This window comes from Ruditapes philippinarum, unplaced genomic scaffold (genome assembly GCF_026571515.1).
Source record: "Ruditapes philippinarum isolate M1 unplaced genomic scaffold, ASM2657151v2 ctg418_1_1_1_1, whole genome shotgun sequence".
In the NCBI taxonomy this organism is placed as follows: domain Eukaryota; kingdom Metazoa; phylum Mollusca; class Bivalvia; order Venerida; family Veneridae; genus Ruditapes; species Ruditapes philippinarum.
In genome coordinates, this window is record NW_026854655.1 from 1 (window position 1) to 18937 (window position 18937).

Sequence of the window (18937 nt, forward strand, 5' to 3'; positions counted from 1 at the left end):
ATTAAACGAAATATATTTCCTCTGAGGCTTTCAATAAAACATAACCGTGATTTTATTAAACAAATCCAAAGCATCTATACACAAACGCCATATAACAGTAAAAATTGTAGTAAGTTACCGTCGACGACAAGGTGTATTTTCTTCATTATGTTTTATAACAGGGCTGTCCCAAAAGTTCACATAAAGTTCTATTTAGGAAAATAACATTATTTATATCTCCGAGAACATATTGTATTTATTTTCGAATCATCTGATCACACTACAAAATTATGGGAAATACGTCATTTCTATTTTTTACATTCAAAATTCAAAAGGCACACGTCAAACTTTTGACGATTTTCGACGACAAAACGTGTTCATTTTTAAAGTAAAATCAACGAAATACAAGCGCTACAATAATTTTCCCAGAATCGTTTTCTGGTACATTTGATGTATTTCATTGAAAATCATCATACATCAACGTGTTCTTAGATCACGCTCAATATACTAAAGCGGCGGTACAAAATGTTAACAAAATGTCTTAAGTTGACGTTCACAAACAACGAAATATAAAATTTATACCTGTTTTTCTTTGTTGTTGTTTTTATTTTATTTTTTTCAAAACGAGACATTCAGAATGATAAAAAAACAAGGAAGGACGATGTGAATGTATATGATAATGTACTATTTGCAAATAATACGGATGCCAGGAGAGGAAAGAAGTTTTGAAGGCAAATTCTGAGAAGGAAGACCAACACTAATTCATAACGGCATTTGGATTTTCTTGAAACAGACAGGCGGGCGGGTGTTATGTGTCAGATGGATGAAGATCAGTAAAAGGTTTATACAAGGAATATTGACAGACACAATTTGAATGTTAACGGATCCGATACGCAGAGTGTCCAAGCTTTTGTAATAAAGGACAACATTAGTAATATTCCCTGAATTTCTGATAGGAATTCTTTTGGATCTCATTGTCGTCGAAGTGACGTTGTGACTTGCTCCGCTGCCTCTTTACAGCATAGCTTTAAATGTCTGTCAGTTATCTGGCATTAAGTTTTGAACATATCCATCGGACTTTATCTGCCACGTTCAATTTGTAAAAAGAGTGGGACAGTCTTTTTATATTTAAGGCAAATGTATATTCCCTTATAACACCTCGTCTCCAAAAACAACAACAATCAATAACAAAATTAAATTTAATGTTTAATTTGTTCAGAGCGCTTGAGAGAGCAAAGCAAACTATATATTCATATATAAATGAAATCAACATACATTTTACATTCACATATCACGATGACCAATCATATATTTAAACATATAATTCATAATGACAAAATGTTTGAAGTATTTAATAACATGATACTGTTTCAAAATATTTAATTTACAACTATTCTAAAATATACATGCATTTTTTCATAATCAAAACGAACTGGAAATAATTAAATTTGAAAATTGATTTACGTGTTAACTGGTAGGCTCTCTCAACGCTGAATGACTACTATAACCCGCCAAACTTTAAATCTCGTGCAAAATCATACTCCCCCTAGCGGAGACTTATCAATATACAAGGGAAAATAATTCTCTCCTAATTCATACTTCAAACGTAAAAAATTATATTTCTATTCTAACCATTTTTCAATATCGACCGTTGGTAAATCACCTTTATTGCATTCAATCTTTTGAAATATATAGTCAATTCAGCCGATCATGACAATAATGAATTTTCAATTTTAATTATTTTAAACTTATGCAAGTGTACATGTTAAGTGGAAATAAATTGACTTTTCATATGTATAGATTTGAAATCCCTATGGCGATTTTGTTTTATTAAATAGAAGTATTATGCAAACTTATGGGACAAACCTCGTATTTTGTATGACAGCAATGAAAATATATCTTATATTAAGCTTTTCTAGTAAACATGGCCAACTATGCTTAACATGATCAATATCTTAATTGCACTTCGTCGTGCTAGTATAATAAGGTCCTAAGTGCCATTATGTAACATTGCGGGAAATCGAGCTTTAAATTTTAGTTAACAGAAAAATGTTACTGGACCATGTAATGATGGAGATTTTTTGAATGAATCATTAATATGTTCTATCATAACTTGCAAACAAAGATTTTACACGATATCTTTAGAGATATTTTCTAAAACCGGATTTTTCATTTTGAGATAGAGCTTTTTGCTTATTTGTACTTGCCGGAAGCTTAGAATTATGTTGCACCCGGAGATAGAGCGTTTTAAAACTGCCCAGGATAGTATGAACTAGGATATAGGATATTTTAAAACTAATAAATATGTTCAATTTTAATGAAAACAAATAGGATTATTATGGTATTTGTATAAACAAACTTAAAATTCTGGTCAATAATTGTATTTTTATCTTTCAGATACACATTTTGATATAACTTGTGACAAAGAAATAAATTTGAATAAATTATTTCACCTGTTGGCATCAGTAACATACAGGTTTTGTAATAGATCGCAATAAACTACTTGTACTTTACCTGCAATGTGAATTTTTACAAAACTGAAACAAAAGATTTCAACACAATCACTTTAAATATTTATCATATAACTATAAGGCAACAGTTTTTCCAACCTAAAAAAATTCTGCAATATTAACGAACAAAAACACTTTATTCACTTAGTTACAGACAAAAACTGAATTTAAAATCAACTCTCTGATAAAATGGAAATTTTAACATGATTATCTGATACTTTGTCTTGAATTAATTCTTGATTTTATCTCTCTCTGTTAAAAAGACCAAAATGTTAAAAAAATGCCCTCGATAGATTTACAATAAAAATGCAACAACTCCTGTCACAATTTAATAGGCAGCACATACTACAAAAACATAATGATAGATTGGAGGATTTGCAAAAACTTCTTTCACCTGAAAGAAACTTTACTCATTTTGAAAACTATGAAAGGAACAGTCAATGTAACCATTTGCAATAAGTTCTTTGAACTATATGTGATCCTCCTTTTCTGCCAATAAGAGTGAAAATAAAACAAAGTTTTAAAGGAACTTGATTGTTCACCTGATAACATTTGCATGAGAAAAAAATATATACTAGTAATTGACAGTAGTTGATGACAAAATCTAATCGCAGGAAAGTTGTTTAAGTTTCTGCAATGTGAGACTTTAAGTTTTATTCTAGATGTGACAATTATAAAATTGGACTGTCTGAAATATCTAACCAATATGTTGATATACAGTGACTGAGCAAACTAAAATCAAGATGAATATTCATGGAATTAAAAAGCCCACGAGCATGTTGGAAAATATTGTGGATGCCTCTGTCGTTTAAGCTAAATGGAAAAGAAAATTCAAAATTTCTCATAAAAGGCAAAAACATTTAATGCGCGGTTGTGGAGTCTTTAACATGTTAGTGAAACACTGTCAAGTAAAAATTCTAATGGAAGAAATCACAAAATAAACACTAGTATATGTTCTGGCATCTGCATTCAATGAAACACACTCTAATCTCTGAAACAATTAAAGTATCTTATACTACAACAACCGTTGGTTATATAGACGACAGTATATTAAAACAAGAAACAACAACTATAACCGAAATTCAATCATCCGAATATATCCATAGTTCAAAAGTTATATTCTATAAAATTTATAACGACTTTTTTCACGATACCTTGTTAATTTTTTTTCGATAACTCAAATAGATGATTAAAAATGTTTCAGAATAAGTACATTAGCCTTAAACAACACTGCCTTCCATTTATTGCCATGTTTTAGAAAATATTAAAACAAAATAAAAATTTTCTCTTTAGAATTACAATACCCTATCTCCAGGTGTAGTGTTTATAACCATTTATATTTTAAAGGCGGTAACCATATATAATGGCATTATCTCTTTTAAAAGAATAAAAGGTTTTGCTTTGACTTAATGGTAATATTTCCTACCAATTTATCAAATATGATACTAAAAAACTAACTTACTTCTGGTAGCCAGTTTAAGCAATGGTGTCAATGCTTTTTGACAAAGCAAAATCTGTCACATGACCTCGCACACAATCACTGATTGGCTCATGGACATAGAGCAACATAATAATTAATTCAACTATTATTTTCGAAAATGGAAAATGATATACATGCTATTATATCAAGCAGGGTAACCTCATGCATAAATGGAAACCACCTGGAGATAGATCTTTTAATTCTGAATCCAGTGGTATATCATACTCAATTTTCATGAAAATGGAGATAGGACCTTATAATACTAGCACGACGACTTTGCTGTCTACTAGAATGACTTTTTTGACAAAATAACAAAACCTTAACCGAAGTTAGATAATGACAGAAACAGAAGTATAAGCAAGAATGTCATGAAATGTCTACAAGGCATGTTGAATTACTGTATTGTTAAAATTTGCAGACTATATTTTATTATAGGGTTAACGCACGTTTTTCCGTGTTATAACGTCTGCAGAGTCCCGAGGAACGGTTGGTGCCCGAGCCCGGTAGGGCGAGGGCTCCAACAGTTCCGAGGGACTCTGCAGACTTTATAACACGAAATAAACGTGCGTTGACGCTATTATAGCATACAATTTTCAAACAGATTCGTGATGTATAGTTTATACAAAACACAATTACATTAAATTCTTGTGCTTGGACGGTATTTATCCAATTCTATGTTTTACGTATGCGTTTCATTTTTCCGGGGCCAACAACTTGGAAAATTCTCGGAACCGAACGAAATTTTGAATTTTAATTGATTTAACAAAGCTTGGCCTTTGGAGATTTATTATCTCAAGAAAAAAAACGTTACATTACTCTACCCTCTACCCAAGACAAAACATGACCCTCAGAAATTCTTAGAATGAGTTCAGATTGACGGTAGAAAAAGATCAGTGACATCAGAATCGTTTTTTTTTTTTCAAGCAAACAAGTTTACAAAAAAATCAGGCACTAAGCATTATTCTCTCAAAGAAATATAAAGAGCATTTATCAACATTAACATAAATTAAAAAACATTTTCTCATATCAATTTTGTGTTATCTACTTTTGTAAGTTAATCGAAGTGTTAAACTGAATGACAGGTAGAATTTCTACTGTATTTGTTTACATTGACAACTGTCCGTTTCTTAGAAAGGGCGACAACCAAGATTAGCACCGATGTCTATAAGCCGTTTTTCCGGCATAGTTACTTGAATATGCGACTGAGGCCCTCGAATCAATAAATTTCAATATAACAAGAGCGCATGACTCTTTGGCAAAAAGGCCAAATCGTCATTTTTTGTTTGTTTGTTTACTGGGCCCTGTATGTATTGCGCATAGGTGAAACCGGGCTATAACAAGAGCGCGTGACTATGTTAACACATGGTTTTGGTCCCGTTATAACATGGGCAAAAGAGGGGAAAATAGCCGATTTTATGCTATAATATTTATTATATACTATTTATTGTTCATAACATCGGATATTTTTTAAAACGGTGCTTTACAAATTATGGCAAATTAGATTTTTTCTTCTGTGAAAATGTTATACATGTAATGAGTTTTGATTTCTGAACGTTTGATTTATTTGTGCAGAGCATACATTCTTAAACCTAGCGCTGATTCCATACCGAGATGAAGCTTTTAAAGATCATTATGCTCAAATTTGACATTTGAATAAAAATTCATATTTATTATTCAGTCTCTTTTGAAATGTCAAAATAAACATCTTTTGAATGCACACAGAAATAAAACAAACATGTTAAATTTTACACTTTACACACTACAGGTAATTACAGTATGTTTACATAGTGTCATTTAAAATAACAACTGGCAATTTTTACAAGAATAGACATTTTTAAATTGTCATGTAAATAAGGGAATGTAGCTTCCCAAACATAGTATATATAATAACCTATTTCATTTAGACATATTCAAGAAAAATTTACCAGATTTCCATAAATGTTTGCAATATAAGTATTTTACCCTAAGATGAGCAAAGTAAAATTATCTTTAAATGTTGTAATGTGGTAAAATCGCATTTTACGCCAGGGATAATGTTACTATACATTTTGATAAGTTACCTACTTTTGTTGCATAAGCCAAATGACACAAATGCACGAACCTCTACATTTGTAAAAAAAAAAGCGATTTGTGTCAAAGAAAAATAATACGATACTTTCAGGTGGCTCTGAAGTTTTAACAATTACCATAGTTTACTTCATCTGCAAAAATTGTTACAGTTATCATTATATGAATACTTAAGTAACCGCCATTCAAATTTTCACGTAAACCATAATGACCTCTGTAAGTTTTGTTATCAAAACTACCAAATTTTATGATAATTACCACGACTGAAACAGTTACCAATAAAAGTAATAGCGACATTCTATGACATATTTTATCTTTCTAAAACTAGTGAACTTAAGAAAACAATTTTTGTGGCAAAGCACTTAAACCAAATATATTGCAAAACATAATAAATATATTTTGGCAGCTAGAGCGTTCTTATATACTTTGTATTAATTTAGCTAGAATTGAGGAGACAGCTGCATCGCTTTATCAAAGTATATAAATGATAATTACTTTCTTTTACCAGACGTATAATTTATTTTTACTGTCTAACAAGGGTCAAGTTAGGCTTCCCTTATTGTGTAACAATAGCCGCCGCTCTTTTATTTATTTATTTTTTTATTATTTTTTTTTTTTTGGGGGGGGGGGGTTACGTCGCATCAACACTGCAGAAGTCATCTAGCTTAACTGGTGGAGGAAGACCTTAGGTGCCCCTCGGGCATTATTAAAGCTTAAAACGCATCTCAAAGAACCATTGACACTCCTCAAATGAAAGAATTCAAAGTGTCTGGCGGGATTCTAACTCACAGTAAAGAAAGCGGTGACATCGACGACCTTTACCATTTGGAATGGACGCCCCTAACATTAATCTCGATATATAAAAATACATAATTATATTACAATATCATTATTGTTTTTATTGATTTTTTTTTTTTGCATAAGTTAAAACAGTCAATATGATTTCAAGTGGTTACAAAGACGTTCTTAAAATTTAATCAATCCAAACAATAAGCAACGACAAAAAAGTGTATAATAGAATTATACCTTCACAAACAAAATATATACATCAAAAGAGTAAGAATGTAGATAGTATTCAAAGTTGTGTCGTTTTTCACAACAATCTTAGAAATTTCTATTAAATATGCATTTGCAAGTAATCAAATTATCTTGCGTTTAAGTTTTTTTCGGAGGTATTGCTTAGCATGAAATCAAGAGTCGATTCAAACAACAAAAACAACCGATTTTCTGTTATTAAAAAGAAAAACAACAACACAAAAGCATCTTCTTTTATGTTTCCTATCCAATAATATCTAATTTAATTTTTATTTCTAAAAGGACCGCATAAATTCTATACTGTTAATCATACAAGAAGATGTGATATGTCATAGATGCTATTAGTTCTTAGAGGACTAAACAGTGAAAGGTAATTAAATCTCTGAAAATATCTTAAGGCATTTTAATTGAAATCACGCAGCACAATATCACGTATGGGGAGAATAGACATTGGCCAGCGCAGTAGTTTGTCATCTCAAGCTGTCATTTTGACAAGTTAATTTTTTGTTCCAAATGTCAAAAACAATTCAGGGAAACAGTAAAGGAACACTTATCAATTGTGATGTTTTGCAAATCGGATCCGCTGATATATTATTAAATGTTTCATAATTGTAAAGTAAAACTGTCATTAAATTCATTAAATAATTGATTCGTGTCACGCAGCTGTACTTGAAATGGTAATAAAATCTAAAAAAAATATCAAAAAGCATGTTTAAGATTACGGAAAACGCAAAGTGTGACATCATGTTTTGATATACAATGATATATGTATTCGAAAAAAAGGTCATTACAAGTACAGTAGTCTTTTCATCGTCTCTAGATGTTTATTTGGCATTGCATATTTTTAGTTTTTATCATTTTTTGAAATTGTATATTTTTCTTTTTACCATTTTGACATGTTCTACATGTTTTTATTTCTTTTTTTAATTTTATCCAATTAGTAAACATAACATCATTCTAATCAATTCACGCATATGAATATTATTAAAGTCAGTAATATGTTTTTATACATAGTTATAGAATTTGAACTCCACTTTTATAAATGATTTACCATTTACAACTAATTTACAAAATTTTCCGATTTATAGACATGTTTTCTTATCCATTCTGTTTCTTTACCGTTTCATTTGATCTCTTTTCTGACGTCCAAAAAACCAAAACATATAACATGTCAAATGTTTCAAACAAAAATATAGCATGTAAAAATTATAAAATAAAAACATGTAGAACATATCAAAATGATAAAAACAAAAAATATACATTGGAGTAAGATTTTCTTATTTCTGAGTATTTTTTGACAGCAAAGGTTTGAAAACGTTTTAAAACTTTTTTTTTTCAAAGATTTGCAAATTACATAATCTTTAAATGTTTTTTTTTTTTTTTGGTCAATAATTTTAAAACGAATATTTGTAAATGTTTGGTAGCCGAATGATGCGACATTTTGCAGCCTATCATTTTTTGTTAAAAGCTTAAGTCGTATATTTTTCTGTAAAAGCAAAAGCTTTTTTTCTTAAATATCATGTATTTTTATATTTTGAAACATTGTATTGTTTTTAAAATAAAAGATTATTGAAACGGGTTCAATATGTGTAGTTAAAACTAGAAAAATAGTACTACATTAATTTACTTAAAAAGACTGCTTACAAAATGATGCATTTCACTGCGAACGACATTCACGAAATTACCGATGCAGCCCATAGAGTTATAAGATATTCATGGATTCATTAGCAGGAAAAGTTTGTACTAAATTTCAGTTTATTAAGTATAATTTAAAATGAGGAGTTAAATGCGAGGAATGTACAGAACTATTACGGTATCTTGACACATGTTATTTCATCCTCGATTTTAATGTTTTAATTAATTAGACAAAATTCTGCTATACTCGTATAATGGCTATATTCTACTAAAGGGTACTTTTTGTCATTAGTATATTTGACGTCTGTATGTCATTATATCATTATCAATATATGAAACATAAAATTATCAGAAGGAATCTCCACAAAGCTAAGATTAAGAAATAAGGAAAATACCATTTCTAGGTATTGCTCAAATAGGCCGGTTTGCAAGAGCTCAAATGAGGTTTTCACTGTTTTGAAAAGACGATTTTCAAATAACATGAATAAACTAATTCCTCTGAGGTCATTTCCAAATATAGTAAGCTTAATATAGGGTAAAAGAAATTAAATCATCTGTATATATTGCTTTTATCAATTTTGTCAATGCTTTTTATAAGGAATATTTACCCTTATAACAAAATGTTGGAAAATCGAAAGAAAGTCTACATTCAGCGAAGCTCTTTAAATCCTATTTTTATGCTGATGTTACAAAACCCCACTTTTATGGCTAAAGTTACAAAAGCTTATCTTACAGTTACAGATAAATATAAATTATTACTTTTATCGACGGCTCAACGGCATAATATGAATATTACTATGTTGAACATGATATTTTTCTAAGATATCCACTGATGTATACAAAAGATATGGTTGATAACAAATTATCTTATGTAAACTAAAGACAACAGTTACTGTAAACCGAAATGCGAGGACAAGAATATGCCGCAGCCGTTTCCATAGTCCCTTGTGGGACATGACATATCATTTCTATTTCAGAAGAATAAAAAACATTGGCCAATTTTACGAAGAAAATATATATTGATATTTCATATTCATGTAAATGGTTTTTTCTTTCCTTAGATTATTATTATGTTCACATAGTAACAAGTAACTAACTTAAGGTTACATATTATATATGTGGACCTTTAACAACCAATATGTCAACCCTAACTTTTACACTATTATTAATATCGAAGATCCTTGTAATATTAAGAGTAGTAAATGTTTGTTTTATTTTAACAAAATAATGTCTATGAATGTTATAACAAGATATATGAAAAAATTGAACAAATTGTCATCTCTCTCCTTCTTACATCTTTTACACTTTTCTTCTCAATTGATTTTAATAAATATTTACATAACGATTGTGTCATTCAATATACTCAATTTGACAAACCCTCGTGACTTTTTGATTGTCTTCGAAATAACAAAAAATATCATTGATTACATTCTAACATGAGATGTGTACATTTGAAAATTCAATTCAAGTTAACAGGTGTACTACATCTTTTGTTCGAATCCATGACGAGATGAGATTCCGTTTTTCTCAAATTTCGTATGTCAGCTTTTAGGGAAAGTCAAGAGAAAATAAGTGGCCCGCTTTAAAATACTTTCAACGCAAAAGCGAAAAAGCGATATATCAGTGTCTAACATGCAATTTTGGATATTTTGTTTCACCAAAGAAGGAGAAATTGTGGAAATCAAATTCTTAATCTATCATATTACTATATGAATGATTCTTTGTCTAATTTTCATTTGCCATATTTTTTAATTGATGTCTTAATGAAACCCCCTTTCTGTCATAACATATTACTTTGTTGAAATATTTTAGAGGCAAATTCTCAGACTCGTAAATTTTTTCATTTAACTTTTTGCAGCAGAGCTTCATATGTCTTCGAACTTTCTCAGACCTTGTAGTAATTATACATTTATCAGTGATATTATTTATATCTTCTGTCTTGTAGAAGTAAGCTGTGCATTTGTTTTGTCGGAAAAGCAATTAAGTGAGAAGAAATGTATACTATCATCAATAATTTTCGCAGCAGTTTTAAGTGGATAGTGAACAGTGGATATCTTATTTAGGTCTTATTCTTAAAAAACCAAAATGAATTCAATTAAACGAATAATTGTGTTGTTATTTATAAACAGTATGTATCTCAGGCAATATTCGTATGAATAGAAATTGATGGCTACATAAAGTTTTTTTTTGTCTTTTGTACATACTTAGTATTTAAAAAAACGTAGCTTGTACGGGGTTAGAAAACATTTTTATTTAATTTTTCCAATCATTAAGCTAGGTTTAGCAGTGAGGGTTTTCAACCAACAGCATTTACCATGCCCTTTTTTTGTTTCACTTGGGGGGCGTGTTTGCCTCGCCAAAAATTTTCATAATTTTTTCAAAAAACCCTCCTCCAAACTTTCCCCGCTAATTTTGTACATAAATACAAAATGTAAAGATATTTTTCTAATTTTCTTAAAGCTTTTTAAACATTTATTTTTTTGACAATTTAAAAAGATCTTTTCTAACTTTTTGGGTTTTTAGTTAAAGCAAACTAGTTTTGCGTATCAATATCTTAAGCACTTGGGTGCAAATGAATAAAATTTTTTTTCCGTTTCAAGAAACCTGGAACTGAAAAAAACAATGTTGCAGTTAAGGGTAATGTACACAGTACTTTAAAAATTTCTTATTGTAATATTTCAGACTTTTTATTATCAATGAAATCGTATATCTAATAACGCAGTGCTTTCACAATGTTGTCAAATTGCACTTTGCTTCTACGAAAATGTTATCATACATTTTAATAAATTCCCAACGTTTCATTCATTTGTGCAGACCATACATTCTTTAACCTAACGCCATTACATATCGCAATGCTTTTAAATGTAGTAATGCTGTAAAAACGCTTTTTTGTCTATGATTATTGATTGTTTTGATAAATTGCCCACTTTTGTTTCATGAAATGACGAAAAATACATGCAGCTGTACATCTTTCAGAAAGCGATTTGTGTCAAACAAACTGATGCGAAACTTTTATCTTGCTCTGCACTTCCACAGTCATCAGAATAACTACAACTGTTTCACTGTATAAATGTCTTTTTAACCACCACACGTTTTATACTACTGTTTCAAAAAATATAAGTGACAGTAACAGTTATTATCACAAATACCAGAAATATCGTTTTATCCACGGTTATGAAGTTAACATTAAAAGTAAAAGTGAGAAATTATGACATATTGTATCGTCGTAATTTTAATTTACTTTCATGGAAATTTTAAACACTATTCATTACATAAGCTTCTTTCTAAAAAAAAAGTTGATATGCTGAAAGCGGCTGTTTTCAAAATATTTCCTTTTCAAACATTTTACAGATTTCTTATAATTTTTTTTTTCATATGTGTTCAGTTAGAAATAAAAACAGTTTACTTTTTGTTTTCAGGAAAAAAAACATTCGACAAATCATGACACCATTGTGCACGCATCACTACCTGTGATCAGCGTGGATCAGAAGCGAGACAAAAGGTTCAAACAGTATTTTCTTCAGAACTGTTTAAATCATTGTTTAATTGGAATATAGAGGCAACGCATTCTAGTAATTAACATTACTTTAAAAACAACCAGTACTTGTTTTTGAACATCGGACTCACGGGATTTGATTTTATGACACAAATACTGTTTTATTTCCCTAGAAGCATTCCATAAATGGATTACTCTGTAAAATTAGTGAGCTCTCTACTGAATCAAAGAAAAATAATAACATATGTTAAACATTATAGAAGAAGCTTGGAAGTTGTTTGCGTTGGTATTATTTCCCCCACCTAGACTGTTTTTACCGTTGACACGTAAGCATTGGTGTCGATATTTGTAATTTTCGGTACTAAGTGTAAGAATTATAATTCCTACAGGTAAACTTAATTTTACTTATAATCACAGAAATGTTTTTATTACATTGATTGAATAGTATTTACTATTTAAATACATGTTCATTTTAACTCTTTCACTATTTCCCTAAACCGTAAAGTCTTATTCTGTCTCCCGTAAATACGTCATTGAATTGTTTTACGGATAACGTCATTTATCATTACGTTAACATTTTATTTTGCCTTGGCTGTTGATGTTTTTTCTTATTGATGTAATCCAAATGAAAAAGAAGATCATTAAACGGCAAGCTAGGTATTTTTTAAGTACGCAAATTATGTTTGAATTTTAATTCCAATTTCAATTTCAATTACGTGATGTACTTTTCGCGATATATCCTGTAAATTTATTTTTATTATAAACTAGATTATTTGGAGCAATATAGAATAACATTATTATTTGGCATAGATTGTTAAGATAGGAATTTTTACAGCTTTTATTAATAAGTATCATATTTTTAAACAATTAATTGTTTGTAATTGAAAATGCGTTGCACTAAGATTTTAGTTTATTTTTGTATATTTTGGAGAATCGCCATTTCCATGATTGAAAATAAAGGTAATGCTGAAAAATGCACACACTATTGACTCTTTTAACGGAGAACATTTACGCAAGGGAAACGCGGAACGATATTGAAAAGGCAATTCCAATTAGTATCTGGTAAAGAAAAATGGTTTTGGATCTGTCAATAGAGTCAATTGTATTCAAATTGTGGAAAACAGTAACGAAATATAAGGCGTAAGTTTTATAGGAACGAGTGGTGGCCATTTTCTTTTTTATATCAATTAAATTATTTGTTTAATTCTGAGAGTTTGCTTTGTTTTTATCCATTGAACACATTTAATCTTTATTTGCTTTTAGGTAGATTTAAATGTACAGAAAGAATTTCATTTTTGAGAAGAACCATTATCATGTTTACCAAAAATGAAGTTCCAAATTTAAGATGCATCAAGTGTTATACACTAATATATGGGGTATTTTACAACCAGTGTGTTTTAAAGCTGTCCAAGGATATCTATTTTCATTATTTATATACTTAGAATACTGTATGTTTTGTGGTTACTTTATATCTTCATTTATTATACGAATGTTTTAAAGCATGTTATCAGTACTCGTGAAATAAACCAAATAAATCATATGAATGTTTTATGAAAAGAAAAATATTTTTTGTGTGTTGATGTACTACTATTTCTAGAAACATGACGATAAGTTGAATAATTCATTTCCCTCTTTCTTTCATCTTTTACACAATAAACAAAACAAAGAAGTGCATTATCTATTTATAAAAAAGACCAAACAAATAAAAAATAACAAAACAAAATTAATTTGTTGTATTTGATTATCCCCGCTTGATTAACGCAATTATGAATATGTTTAATTTTTTCTAAATATAACAAATTAAAATGATTAAATCCAAACACGTAGAGATGTTTATTGTTATTCTGCATCTTGTTTTGAATCCTTCAAGTGTCTGCAAAGCCATTTTGCATTTTTTGTTTCACAGAATATTATGCATCCGAGGATTGAATGTGAAAGTTAAATGAACAAATTATTTTCAACCTTGGCAACCAGTTCAGAAATAAAACTTTCTAAAATAGTTTGGAAAATTTCCTTTAAGGTCAAGATATAATTATTTATAACAGATGTTTTGCCACTTCATTGCGTAAATTCGATCGTAAAACGAACTTCAATTATCTATATGCGTGACATTTATTTCATTGTGGGCGGACAATGTTAATCCTCAGCGTCAAATAAAACAAAATGAACAACTGATAAAGCAGTCATTCAACATTGCCTGCTATCCCCAAAGCAATAGTTTTCCATTTTTTATAAACTACGTCAATTATAATCGATCAATGTAAGCCGAAGTTCATGTCGAATATATTCTTTCAAAAAACATAAATTCTCATGGACATTTTACTTTTCGCTTCATTTTTTTCTCTTATCATATTAATTCTAAGAATATTCAAAGTTTAAATAGTTCTTGTTGCCTATATTCTATACATAATGTTATATGAGATGCGATGTTTCAAGGAAATACCCTTAGAGATATAGTAGATACAAATAATTTATCCTCTATATTGATTTGAAAGGGAAACGTTTAAATCTGATCATGTGCTTTCTGTCTATTTGTATTGTAAAATTGTTTATACTTGTATGACGATGAATAATTGTACAAGTAGAACATAAAGAATCTGTTCAGTTCTGTTATTATAGCATATGCCATTATAGTGGAATTGATTCAATTAAACTCAATTCTATTTTAGATAAATATCTTACTCAGTTTTCAACCGTGTTTAAGATCCAGTTTAGCATATACCTAGTATCATTAGAGTATAACATATAACATATAATAACGAATAACATTAACCTAAAACACATGACAATACTAAACTTTTCTTGCAACATCCTTTCTGAATCAACAAAAAAAAAACAACTTTGGAATGAACATTTTGAAAATAGCGCTTAAAGCATAAATAAATACGTCCGATCGGTTATTGTTACCAAACTGTAACAATTTGGAAATCATTAGTGATCTTATTGAATAAAAAAGTTCTGAAAACATTTTTTTCTTAACATGATTTTAACAAGTAAGGAATGTTGAAAAGTTGAGAACCTGATTCTTAGCCTTATGTTAAAAATGTTTTTCAAAGAGTTTATGAAATGTTTTGCAATCAATTCTATTGATTGAGTCATTTTCAGACATGTTTTATGTGTTTGCTTGATACTTTTATTCTTTTATGTAGCATTTGTAATGTGAAATAACCTTTAAAATACTCTTCCAGGCAGTTTGAAAGGCTTTTTTAACTATTATGTCTTTATGCAAATCTTGTACTCAAGACAATGAAAAACTTCAGAATGAAATAAAGTATGCATGTTTGTTCTACAGAAATAGAAATGAAAGGTAATCAATATAATATGGAAATGGGGAACTACGAATTACTTTATAAAAAGGAAAAGAAGTGTTATTTTGCAAGCGAAATTCAGTGATTTTTTTCATTACCACTGTTAACATTAAGAGGTCTCATTTTGGTAACTTTACAAACATTTAGTTAATAACATATAATTATGTTGCACTTCTTTTTCAGCACATCTAGATTTTAACTTAATATAAAACTTTTGTATTGATCACACATACTTTTAAGCAGAACCCTTCTATTTTGATAGACTTGCATGTGGGAAAGACAATAGAGGACGTCCATCTGAACTATATTTGTGAAACTGATTATGCAAAGGCCTGGAAATGTGTCAAACAATATTCAAATTATTCTGATAATGCCAATGAAAGAACAGATTAAACTGTGAATCTAAACGAACGTATAGCATGGCTAAATTAAACCCGCATTAGGCTTTGTTTGTTTGAGTCTCTTTCATGGACGACAGCAGTGTTATTGTGTGCTTAACAAAATAAACATAACATTAAACTTGTAATTTTAAAAATTTTGAAAAATTGCAGATGGGTCGCAGACGTAATAAAATTTTCACACTTTTTTTTTAATCATGTGAAGTCAGCTATGGCCCTTTGTGAAAAGTCTTTTAATTTTTCTTTTTCAAAAAATGTATTATTAAAAAGCGATGTTTTTAATCTAATCAAACCCCAAAAATTTTTATTCAAAAGATCTATAGAGCTAACCAAAATTATTGTATGATTATAAATAATGATTTAAATGTGTTTGTTTTTCAGTTCTCTTACGAAGAAAATACAAATTCTAAAAAAAAGGTGATTACTTGAGATCAATAAGAAAAAAAGCAAATAGCTGAAAATATGAAAACAAAAGATCAACAAGGCAGTGTTTCATTCAATGGATGCACCTTCTAACACAGCCTAGCAACACATGACCACCGACAAGAAGCCCAGCAAACAAAATCAGAAGAGGGCACAATTGTTAATCAAGGACTAGTAGCATTACAAATAATATAAAATAGAAAACCATAGAACCATAGTAATGGTACTAAACACGGTTGACTTGCGTCTGTTCATGAAAGCTAAAAGAAAGTACATTATCATTTAATCTTCACCACAGCAAAAACGTATTGAATCGATGATTGAAATGATCATTGATCAAATCAGATCTATCGAATATCTTAACTCTCAACTATTTTGATCACTTCCAAAAATAAATTATTAAACAATAACTATTTAAGGTAAAATGTCCTGAAATAAATGGTTATTCCGTTTAAAAAAATAATGCCTACATTAAAGAAAATAATTTCTTAATGACAGACAATGACTAAAAAAACCTTCAGTTTACAATGAAATACCGAATGCTTATTGGTCTTGGGGATAATATGCCCATAATTTGTTAAATTGACAGGAAAATTATCTTTAAGGAAATGAACCTTTAAGATACGAAGCCATTCTGTTATTTACCATATAAATCATTTACTTCTTCTTCAATGAAGAGAAAAGAAGGTCAGACAAAAATCATTTTGCACTATTTAAATTAATGTAAGGGGTGTATATGATTTCATTTTGTCTGACCTTTTCAAATAGACTATTGTTATATTGAAAATCAGGTCCATGCTAATGGAACCATCTTTTCTGTGAAATATTTATCCTACAGTGTTCCATCTCTGGAGAGCAAAATGGACTCTGTCAACAATTATCTTGTCAGAAGCGATCGCAGCGCTTAATGGGTTGCCTGCCTAGAAAGATCGTCTTCACACAAACATTATTTCAGTTAATGTAAACGTTCTGTAAAAAAAATCAGCTTTGATTCCTTGTCAGTTTTCTAATTGAAGTGAATGGTCTTAACGGGCTTTCAGATTTTAAGAAAATTAAAATAATTTTATACACTTTGTTTGTTTTTTGTTTGTTTCATTTTACGCCTTTTTTCCAACAGTAATATTCAGTCATATAGGCGGGTAGTTTCCTAACCCCATCGTTCCTGGAGAGTTTACACCAGTACTAGACTACCTTCCTCCGCGCTAAACTACCAAAAGCATCTCCCGGGGATCGAACCCAGCCGCCAGAGAGGTAAACTGGATTAGAAGTCATCGACTCTAACCCCTCGACCACGGAGGCGGAATTATACACAATTATAAGCCCAACACAAAATATGCTTATACCAAACTTGATTCTTATTTACAAGAAATATCACATAATATATATGTACCTATATTTTAAGTTTCTTTGTTAAAGTAATGGATATATGATAAATAATTACCAATACAAGTTTACAAAATCTTAAAGGGCTTTTCTTTTAAAAATTCTTTTCCCAATGAAAAATTAAATTTTAAATAATGAAATGAAATGGAAACAAAATTTCCGTAAAAATTTTTGTAATTTAAAAGCAAAAAAAATTTTTTTCAGTCAAACCCCACGTTTTTAAAATTATCTATACATGGGTTTATTTTTCCCCCAAGAAATTTTTAAATTATAGCTCATGAAATAATACATGGAACATTTTATGTCGATTTAGCTAAATTGTTTGATCAGACATCATTTAGATATACGAGTATTTATTGAGCATTATTTTCAAATCAAATCAAATGAAATATACAATTTGCGCACCAGCTATGGACGATACTTTAGCTGCACTTTTTTATAACAGTTGAGTGTTTAGCAGTATATTTTATGTTGTTGGGGAAGACAGTTTTGTTTGGATACAAAAAGAGAAATTATGTGTAATTTATATCTACTTTATAAACAGGCTGAATATAGTATGCAATAAGTTTGATAATAATTTCCGATCTACATATTTATACATTGTATAGACGGTATACGTTACATACATTTGAGGAATATTTAAACATTCCAATATTAAACAGTTATGTAGCTTACTCTTAGAAAGGAGTGGATTATTCAATAATACATAATACATATATGTAAGAAGAAGACGTTTTGTATATAGAATGGATAGATGAAATTGTTAAATATGTTTTCTGAAAAGCAATGTAATATAGAATTATTTAAATTATTTTATTATATTGTGATGAAGACAAAGTTTGATAATTATTATTTGTAAATCATTACTTGCAAACTCCATACACAATTGTTATTCTTTCAATGTAACGTGCGATAAGAAGCAAATAACCGACAGTGGAAAAAAAGAAAAGAAACAACAAAAACTACGATTTCCCGAGAAACATATTGTGAAAACAATAGAAAATCGAATTAAAAATTGAAACTTAAATTAAATCTCAGTACCCATGCCTCCAAAAGGGCAATTCGTATTTTCATGTAAATACACGGAAACGTTATTGGGCCCCGCCATTAAATGAATTAATTTGGTGTTACATTTTCAAATATATTTGTCCTTTTCAAATTGTAAAAGAGTTTGAAAAACTGTAAAATGGATGTATACATTAGAATAATAGAAAAAGAGTTAA